At 31.7% G+C, this 9,347-nt stretch overlaps 1 protein-coding gene and 1 long non-coding RNA gene across 3 annotated transcripts in view; both read right to left on the bottom strand.

Annotated features, from left to right (window-relative positions):
* LOC100167661 (disco-interacting protein 2) overlaps positions 1-9,347 on the bottom strand; it is a 95,565-nt gene that overhangs the window by 14,731 nt on the left and 71,487 nt on the right. The window lies entirely within an intron of this gene.
* Positions 2,514-6,173, bottom strand: LOC115034204. The gene is made up of 2 exons (XR_003839549.1): positions 6,069-6,173; positions 2,514-6,032 (listed from the first exon to the last, which is right to left on the bottom strand). It is a non-coding gene; the product is annotated as an uncharacterized LOC115034204 (long non-coding RNA).

Genomic DNA, 9,347 nt, shown 5'->3' with positions numbered 1-9,347 from the left:
TATTATAAATATTGTGGAAGAGAAGTTAATCTATGTCTGTATACAAGTCAATTTTCGATATTTTAATTACTAAACTCAATAATTCAAATTCAAAAAGTCAAATATCACAAGTTTTAGAGTTAAATATTGGACATTTAAAATAAAATATCGAAAATCGACTCTTATACAAACCTAGGTAAACTTTTTCTCTTCAATTGGTATAATAGGTGCTTATACTGTTATGTCACTCAGTAAGCTATATTATTTGAAATACGAAACTAAGTTTCAGTGTTTCACTAAAATTTACATTTGTAATTAGTGTGTAAAATACTACGTTATTGACATGTACGTGCACGTGTGGTAGCGCTCTGCTATTTATTTTATACATAGTCACTCACCCTAATGATCACTTACTACGCACAAATTTACATGACCGGCATGCACAAAAATAAAAATTGTCTATATTGATCTCCTTAGAAGCGGTCGGTATGCATACCCGAAAAATATCAGAATACGAGCATAAAATTTCGTTAGGCTTAGGACACTTATGATCGTATAGATATTGTAGTAGGTACCTATAGTATTTCATAGACAGTTAGGTTTATGTATATGTACCTATTCTGGCGGAATCGATGCTATATTAGTATATTTGGTGGTGCCATTACAATTATTTGATTTTTTATTACATGAATACAAATAAATTAAACAAACAATAAACATGGTATAGGTATTAAATAAAAATGTAACCTAACAAATGGTTAAGTACAATAATGGTGACGATGACGAGCAGAATGCATTAATAGAAAATAATATGTTAGAAGTTTTTTGGAACAACATAAATACAATATAATATATACTAATACAATTTGACAAAGATGAATATATTATCATTTATCAGCAATAAAAAAGTATATTATACTTAAATTACCATAAAATTAATTAGTATAGGTAGAATATACTTAACATACCTACAAGCTACAATAGTCAACAGATTTCTGTAGGTATCATAATATTATACAAGACGACGATTACCATTATGGCATTATACATGAATACACGGATTATATGTAAATAAGTTACTATATACGATCACACAGGCTTAGAAATAAAATACAATTTTTTCAATTGCAATGATAGGTATATTTTAATTTAATTCTTTAGGCTCAAAGTATGTATTCATGCGTTCATGTATTCATACATGTATACATGTATAATACTTTAATAATTATACACGGTGCTGTTAGTTTTCGTAAATTTTTAATATGTTTTACTCAAAAACTACCGGTATTATATGACGTTGTTCGAGTGATGATAAAATCATTTGTGGAGGATTGCATACCTTTGCCACACGATGTAAATATATATTTTTAATTACAATTTAAACGTACAAGATAAACTATTCTAAAAGTAAAATGCGAAAAAATGGTGTTTTTAACAGTTTTGGTGATGTAAAAAATATTCTAAATGGTATTGCAACTGAACGAACTGCAGAAAGTTCCGGGCGAAAGGACCATAAAAAATATTATACGTTTAGTAAATTGGAATTGATGTGCTTGGTAAGACGGGTTTTATTTACTAAAGTCTTAAGTATTTATAACCATAATAAGAAACGAACAGACCTTATTGCAATATACTTTACGATGCGTGTAATATATGTAGTTAGGCTATCAAGTGGTATAATTTTGTAAGAAAAACGTACCGTTTAAAACTTTCAAACTTCCATAATAATAATATGCAATTGCCATAAGTTTATAAACATAAGTAATAAATAACACATATTAATATTGTTATTTAAAAACGAACGAGGGTATTAGAACGAGGGTGTTTAACCTTTAGTAACTTTAATTAAATTGAATTATTTTTATTTGACTGTTCATAATGTTCATAATTTATACCTACCAGTTGTTATACGTAGGTAATATAATAAATTTATAACACCATTAAATAATGTTTATAAATATAAAATATTAGAGTATTATAGGTACAGGGTCGGTCATGTACAATAGTACCTATGATAAAAATATTCCTCAAACATAAATCACGTAAAAAAATTGACCTAATTTTTTGAAGTAATCTCATAATTAATATGACAAAATAATTCTGTCATTTTACGAAATAAAACACCACCATTTTAATTATAAAGCACTGCAGTTTTCTTTGGTTAGCGATAACATTTTTGGTGTTAATGTCTATAAAAAAAAAAAAAAATACAAATATACAAAGAGATAAAATGTTTGTCCTTCCAACAATTTGGGTTTTGTCCCAGATATCCGGCCGAACAAGGATCAGGGAGGTTTAATGATGTTTTAAACTTCCTTTTACAGATTGTGCGAAAAATATTACTTTTAACTCTAAGCCCTTACTAAATAATAATATAAAATAATTACCGAAAGTTTAAAATGCAATTTTCGCAAATAACAGTGCTGAGTAAAACTCGTTAAAAAATGTGCAAAACATAGTACCAAACCATTTTTTATCTTCGTCTTAATCTTTTTTTATTTGTTTCAAAATAACATTTGAAAGGTCTTTTTATAAAAAAAAAAAAATGAATACCATTCTTAGGAATGAATACTTTTAGAGGGTACTTTCGAAAATGAACCGAACTTTAAGTTGTTCATCTCTACTTAGTACTTGTAGCAATTGCAATTCGGCAAAGTTGAGTGCTCTGGAAGTGAAAGAGATACACTTTAATTCCAAAAAAGGAAAAAAAATATATTTCTGATTATTCTTTCTGCAGTTCAGTACACGTACGATTTATACTTCATTAAAACGAGTAGGTATTGCTTTGAAAGTATAACCCAATTAATTTGTATTTTATTTTATTATAAATTAATAAAATCCTGACTCTTGATTATTACTACGTGTGAAAAATACAATTATAGGAGTGTGCTGGATTGGCTAGATATAATATGACTTTAAATTTAATTATTTATATTTATATATATATATCTTATAAGATTTTTTTTTTGCTTTTTAATGTAGTTTCAACTTCAAGTTTATAGTGAATAGTATAATTATGTGAAAAACAAAAGTTGCATTATAGTCATTCATGATGGAAAAATATAGTCAAGTCGGTATAATATCACAATATATTCAAGTATAACACAACAATTATGTTTTTAAATTTTTGTTCGTTCTAAATAGTTACAACCTAAGTTCATACTGTTCCAGCATTCGAATTTCTGTCTATAGATGATTGAATCGTCAAGTGGATACTATAGTTTCACAACGCTCTAGCAGTCTAGCATAAAAAAAATAACAGTAAATTGCAATCACGCAAAATGTTTTACATTAACAATATACGCGCAATAGCACTTCATCCATTTAGCTATAATATCATCTATATAGAATATTCAAAATTGAGCACGGCCGAATATATTTGAAAATGCATACCACCAGCCATGGTTATTAATATATGGCAATTTATCGAACACAGCAATTATGCGAAATTCATTATTAAAATTGATATTTGTTCAAAAGTTGTTTATTTAGCATATATTAATAATGACACGAACAAAATAATATTATATTGAGTACATACCGACCGCGGAGAGAGAAATATCAAATAACTACCTCTATGCCGTATATACGTGTATAGCGCATTATATGTAGTGCATTTCATTTAATTTGCGGAGGTATAATATGTGCATACCTATATATGGCGTACTCGCGAATGCTGGCTAATCTATATAATCAAGCCATTGCAGTTCATATAATATTATTTAGGAACGTGTAATAACATTACCGAATACAAAATGGACACGTGACGCGTTACTATTGTAGTGCATACTCGAATAGTCGAATACCTGTACAAGTATAGGTATATTATATTATATAACTCTTTTTAATAAAAACGATAAGCACCGATCGGAGAACGAAACGGACAAATAACAATTTCTATTTTTATTATTATTATACGACCATACGGCGTGTACCTATAGCTCAAACCTTACAATTGAGATTTATTTTTCAATTTTAGCCGTTGAGTGTAGAAATATATAATAATGATACCCAATAATAATAACACAAATCTCGTTACTCGACGTAACAGAGACACATGTACGTATATATACGTGTATGTATACATACTTCATTGCCTCAATAATTTTGTGTTCGATGTGGTGTGATGATACGATTTTCCTTCCACCTTACCCCACAGAGACGCACAACTTCCTATATATTATGTGATATTATTATATTGTCTTATTTAACGTGCTTATATACGTCGTTGTATATATTTGAAATATGGCATTACCGTGGGTAAGAGGGTAGAAGGCCAAGGGGGTTGGGACACCGCACGCATTATATACTTACGTCACTGCCGTAGTTTCTTATTTTTGTCACCGAGTTAATAAATTATCTAAAAATTTGAAATAACGCTCCGGTGGTTTTCGCGTAATATATACGCAGAAATTTCCGCAGCCACTCGCGTATATTTCATGTTCCTTTGGGTATTATAAAAGTCAGACTACATGCGTGTCGTGTGATATTACTATATTATCAAACACTTATGCGCGTGCGCACACACAGACGTGCGCTTAAAATTCTTATATTATTCGCAGGATCTTGATATATATAATGTACTCTACGAATGGAATAACTATACTCACGGTTGGCTGTTTTCTGATAACATGATTAAATCACCATCGCGTTTATATGCGAGTTAAGTTTATATCATACGCACGTTATTTAAAACGTTACACACGTCGTTTTACGAGACTTTAATAACAATAATAATGTTGAAGTGTACTGCTAGTGGCGAGTATAATATTATAAAGGTTCGGTGTTCGCATAAGGTCGGCACACGCTGAAATTGACTAAAATATCGAAATCCTTTCATGATTATTACGCACAACTATATATACCTATAATAATAATATCATATACACCAGCTAATAAAACTAGCTGCACGGTATATTATAGTTATGCACAATATAACGCGTATATATAGATATAAATGCATGTATATCTACATATAAATATAATCTGTACGCGTATAAATGAGCAGCAAGTTGTGTGTGAATGTGTTATTATAAAACATGTTTATATACAATATAATACTTACTGTACAATGTTATACCTATAATACGTAATAACATAATACACGCGCGTGCAGAGTCGACGAATGAAAATCATCACCGTGTTCGCACTGTTCCGCACTGTTCGATATTATATATTATTATTATTATATTTTATAGTCATCGGTAGGTACAGTGCCGGTGACATAGTTGGTAGTATTTTAATTAAATAACGATAATTAGTATAGATAATATATACTATATAAAAATATATATACTTATATTCATATTAAATTTTTGTTTATATTTTCATTACAGCCTTCGACAAATAGATGGCTATTGTTGATTTTATTCATCGACCCTCGAAATAAAAGTGCAGTGCATACACAAGAAGAAAAAAAAAGGCCAATCGATACGAACGACATCGTGCGACAAGAGAGCCTTTCGAACGGACTCTGAGAGCCTTTGTGACGCGTTGAGAGGTAGGTGTATTATATATATATATACGATGCCGGTCTGTGGCATTCTTTTTTACGTGGGTATACCTATACCTATATATGAATCTGAGGCGAACCTTATATGTATATAGACTTCGAACGTGCCCGTTCTCGCAAAGGTCGAATTTGAACGGAACATGCTAACTTTAACGAATTTCGTTTACATTTCCTGTGAAAAGGGGTGTAGCACCCAATTCAGCGCGGTATTCTTTTCATTTTAACAATAAACTGCTTAATGTGTCTACTTTACGAGGATTCGTCTCAAAAGTCTGAGTGTAACCAAATGCCAGTAACACTATAGCCAATCACCGACAAAGGTTCTACACGCCTGACCCATATATGAGTTTCGTATAATTGTTATACTTACAATCACAAACCATAATAATTATTATTATGTAAATACTATATAATATGACGATACGGGTTATACAATGATAATAATTGTAGACGACATAGATGACATATAGCCCCCTGCAAATACTCGAATTCGCTAAATATGAATATTACAAATTACAATATCTTAAAGCGCATTCATTACCTTCCCGATGCACCGCGGTGGGGAAAGGTCATACACCTTCCCGATGCACCGCGGTGGGGAAAGGTCATACATGTGTCGCGATTTTTGACACTATAGTTGTCCCATATTGTCATATACCTACAGTATTTGATAACACGTAATACTGTAATAGGCACGCCTTGTGCGGTACTCGTGTTGGTCGACACGACACGACTACGTCGTCGTATATATTCGTATAGCAATATAGCACAATAATAACATACAGTTTTATCGAACATCAGGCGAAGAGCACCATATTTTTTGTCGTCCCCGTTATTCTCTACCATCCGGACGAGCATCATCTAAGTACCTCTCCCCACGCCGAGCGCACAAAAGTATATTTTATTACACAATTTTTACACCGACAGCGTATTTTCAACCGTCGTCGTTACGATGATATAATAATATGCTCGCGCACGCGCAAGATGTTTATCACTTATTATTAAAAAAAAAAATAATACGGACGACTCTTTCACGCATTTCGTTATGATATTATTATCATCATCATTCATCATCATCGACATGAAAATATAATAATAATAATATCATATTTTTATACCGTAGCAGCGACTGTATACTACTAGCTAGTAACTTATGCGGGAGAACGTTCGATACTTCGATCGGTAGTCGCGCGCGACCAGCGATGCAAAAATATAATTATAATAACTAACGTGCGCGCGCGATTCGATCGGATTTTCTGCCACGATGACGCGACATACCGGAAAACTCGCGGCCGTATACGCCGATAAAATCGTCGAAAATTCTCTGAAAAAAACACACCGTGTGCACTGAATTTTCGACGATTTTCAGTGCACACGGTGTGCACAATTTAATATTTCGTCGTCTCAGAATAAAAAGGTTTTAACGTAATTTTTGTAATTGTTCAGGGGAACGTTTTTAAGTTAAGACGTTACCTATCATTCACGTATGAACCTTTTCATTCTCTATATCTCATTGAATAATCAACGGATCGATACGATTTCAGGATTCAATTATACAACAAAAAATATTAAATAATAATATGCATAAAAACAATTTTTCAAAAAAATTGATTTAGAACCATTTCATTTTGAGACAACGATTTAGCTTGTCGTATAGCCGTATTATACTATGCGGGACGACGACAGAGTATACTTTGAAATGTTTTGATTCCGATCGCCGCGATGACTGCCGTTGAGACGCGCATTCTTCGCGAGTCGTTGACCGAATATTAAGTGAATAGACGTCGCGTACTCACATCATGCGTGTGTAGCATTGTTGTTTTTTTAACGTCGATAATAATAAATCCACGGCGTTTTCGAATTAACGCTGTGCATATTATATGGAAGTATTGGGTACATAATATAATAGGTAATATAATAGGTATACGATATTATATTGTATTATTTTATTGTGTATTTATATAATACATAACCTATACGACGACGCACCTATACGTCATCGGAAGATGGTTGAGAGGTAGTTGTAGGTATTAGTGTAATATACATCCACGGACAATTAAACCGAGCTGAGTTCCTCAAGTCGATCAATCAGTTACCAAATACGAGATCCAGGGCTGTAATAAGTTCGTATGTACATGCAGTATACATTAGTACATATACAAATAATAATTGAGGAAGTTTTAAATCGTCGAACGAGTGGAAACGGGTTCGACCGGCAATTTATATTGTCAACGGACATCCGACAAGAGGAGCTGCGATCGTTTAAACGCTGTGAGCACGCACGTGCCTCTACCCGGAAAGTCGAACCCAAAAATCCGATTCGATTAAATTAAGTACACAATATTATAAAAGTACAATTTTTGCTTTCTTCACATTTCGGCGAACAAAACAACGCATCTAATGCTAGGTACACCTATAGTGTACGCTTCACTAAATTAATGTACACACACACACACACACACACACACACACACACACACACACACACACACACACACACACACACACACACACACACTCACACACGCACACACGCACACCACGATTGATCGACAACGGAATTTTGAATTATGCGGTGTTACTACTTATTTCATATAAATTAATTATGATTTTTAAGACGCAATTTTACTGTCGATTTAGTATGGAGTATTAAATTATATTATTGTGTATTATGTAAACATAGTTCAAACGATCATTAGGTTCGCTGCACTGCAAACGGATGACAACTAAATATTTTATATATGAGTGTGGTTGTATTTACTCAGCGAGTACAAAAAAAAAAAATAAATAATAAAGCGTATTATTTTTTATTTTTTTTTTTTGACGTAACAAGTCGTGCGAAAAGGTCCCGAACGAATGTTTACGTCCATGGGCTGTGTACATATAGTCATAATCATATTATATATACAATATTATAATATAGGATAAACCAGAGATGGCCGATGCTCCCGCGAATAACAATAATATATAAAGTATATATAAACATAAAATGTATAAGCCGGTGTTTAAATATTATGTCAAGTATGCAATAAATAATATAGGTATACACGGTTATTATGCACGGTCGACTAAAATGCAACTCGAAACGCAATAAACAAAACAAATATGGCGATATATAGTGACACTAACTTTTTCATAACTAGTAGGTAGATAAACGCAGAAATACAAATGAATATACTGCATCGAAACACCAAATGACAAAATATGACAGACATCAAATTAAGATAAAATAAAAGACTCCGTGAACAAAACAAATTCGCTTATAAAGTTTAAACCGTACGGAAGAAGATACATTAAATTGGTAGGCTCGAAATTGGTCACACGAGGATCCTGGGTGATGGCGAAGATCGCAAGAAATGAATTCCATAAAATCTGTATGAAGCAATCAGAAAATATTTCTTAATATAAAAAATGAATAAATTATTTAAAAAATGTGAATGTATAAAAAATAATCTAATATATATAAATATAACATTAACATTAACCTAATGAAAGCTACCTACATAACTTTGTAGCTGATATCCAAATAATACTACAATATATATATGTTACCGTAAATGCCCGATCACTAGGTAAACCTAGGTTTTACTGTTTGTACTCAGTAAATGCTGAAATTCTAAATTTTATTCGGGATTTTACTAAATACGTTGTGTACATCCTAGGATATACAAATTGACTTAGTAAAAGCTGATCAATACACGACACATAACATTTAAGCTGCGTAAAAATTATAATTATATATTATTAAAACAAACTACTGACAGTTATTAAAATTTTTATATAAAATAAAAATGCATCTTAAGTTGTAATCACACCTCAAACTATTTTTGCTTGCAACGATTAATAACAATTATTT

This window comes from Acyrthosiphon pisum, chromosome A2, assembly GCF_005508785.2.
Source record: "Acyrthosiphon pisum isolate AL4f chromosome A2, pea_aphid_22Mar2018_4r6ur, whole genome shotgun sequence".
Lineage (NCBI taxonomy): Eukaryota > Metazoa > Arthropoda > Insecta > Hemiptera > Aphididae > Acyrthosiphon > Acyrthosiphon pisum.
This window is presented reverse-complemented; position numbering and strand designations above follow the sequence as displayed.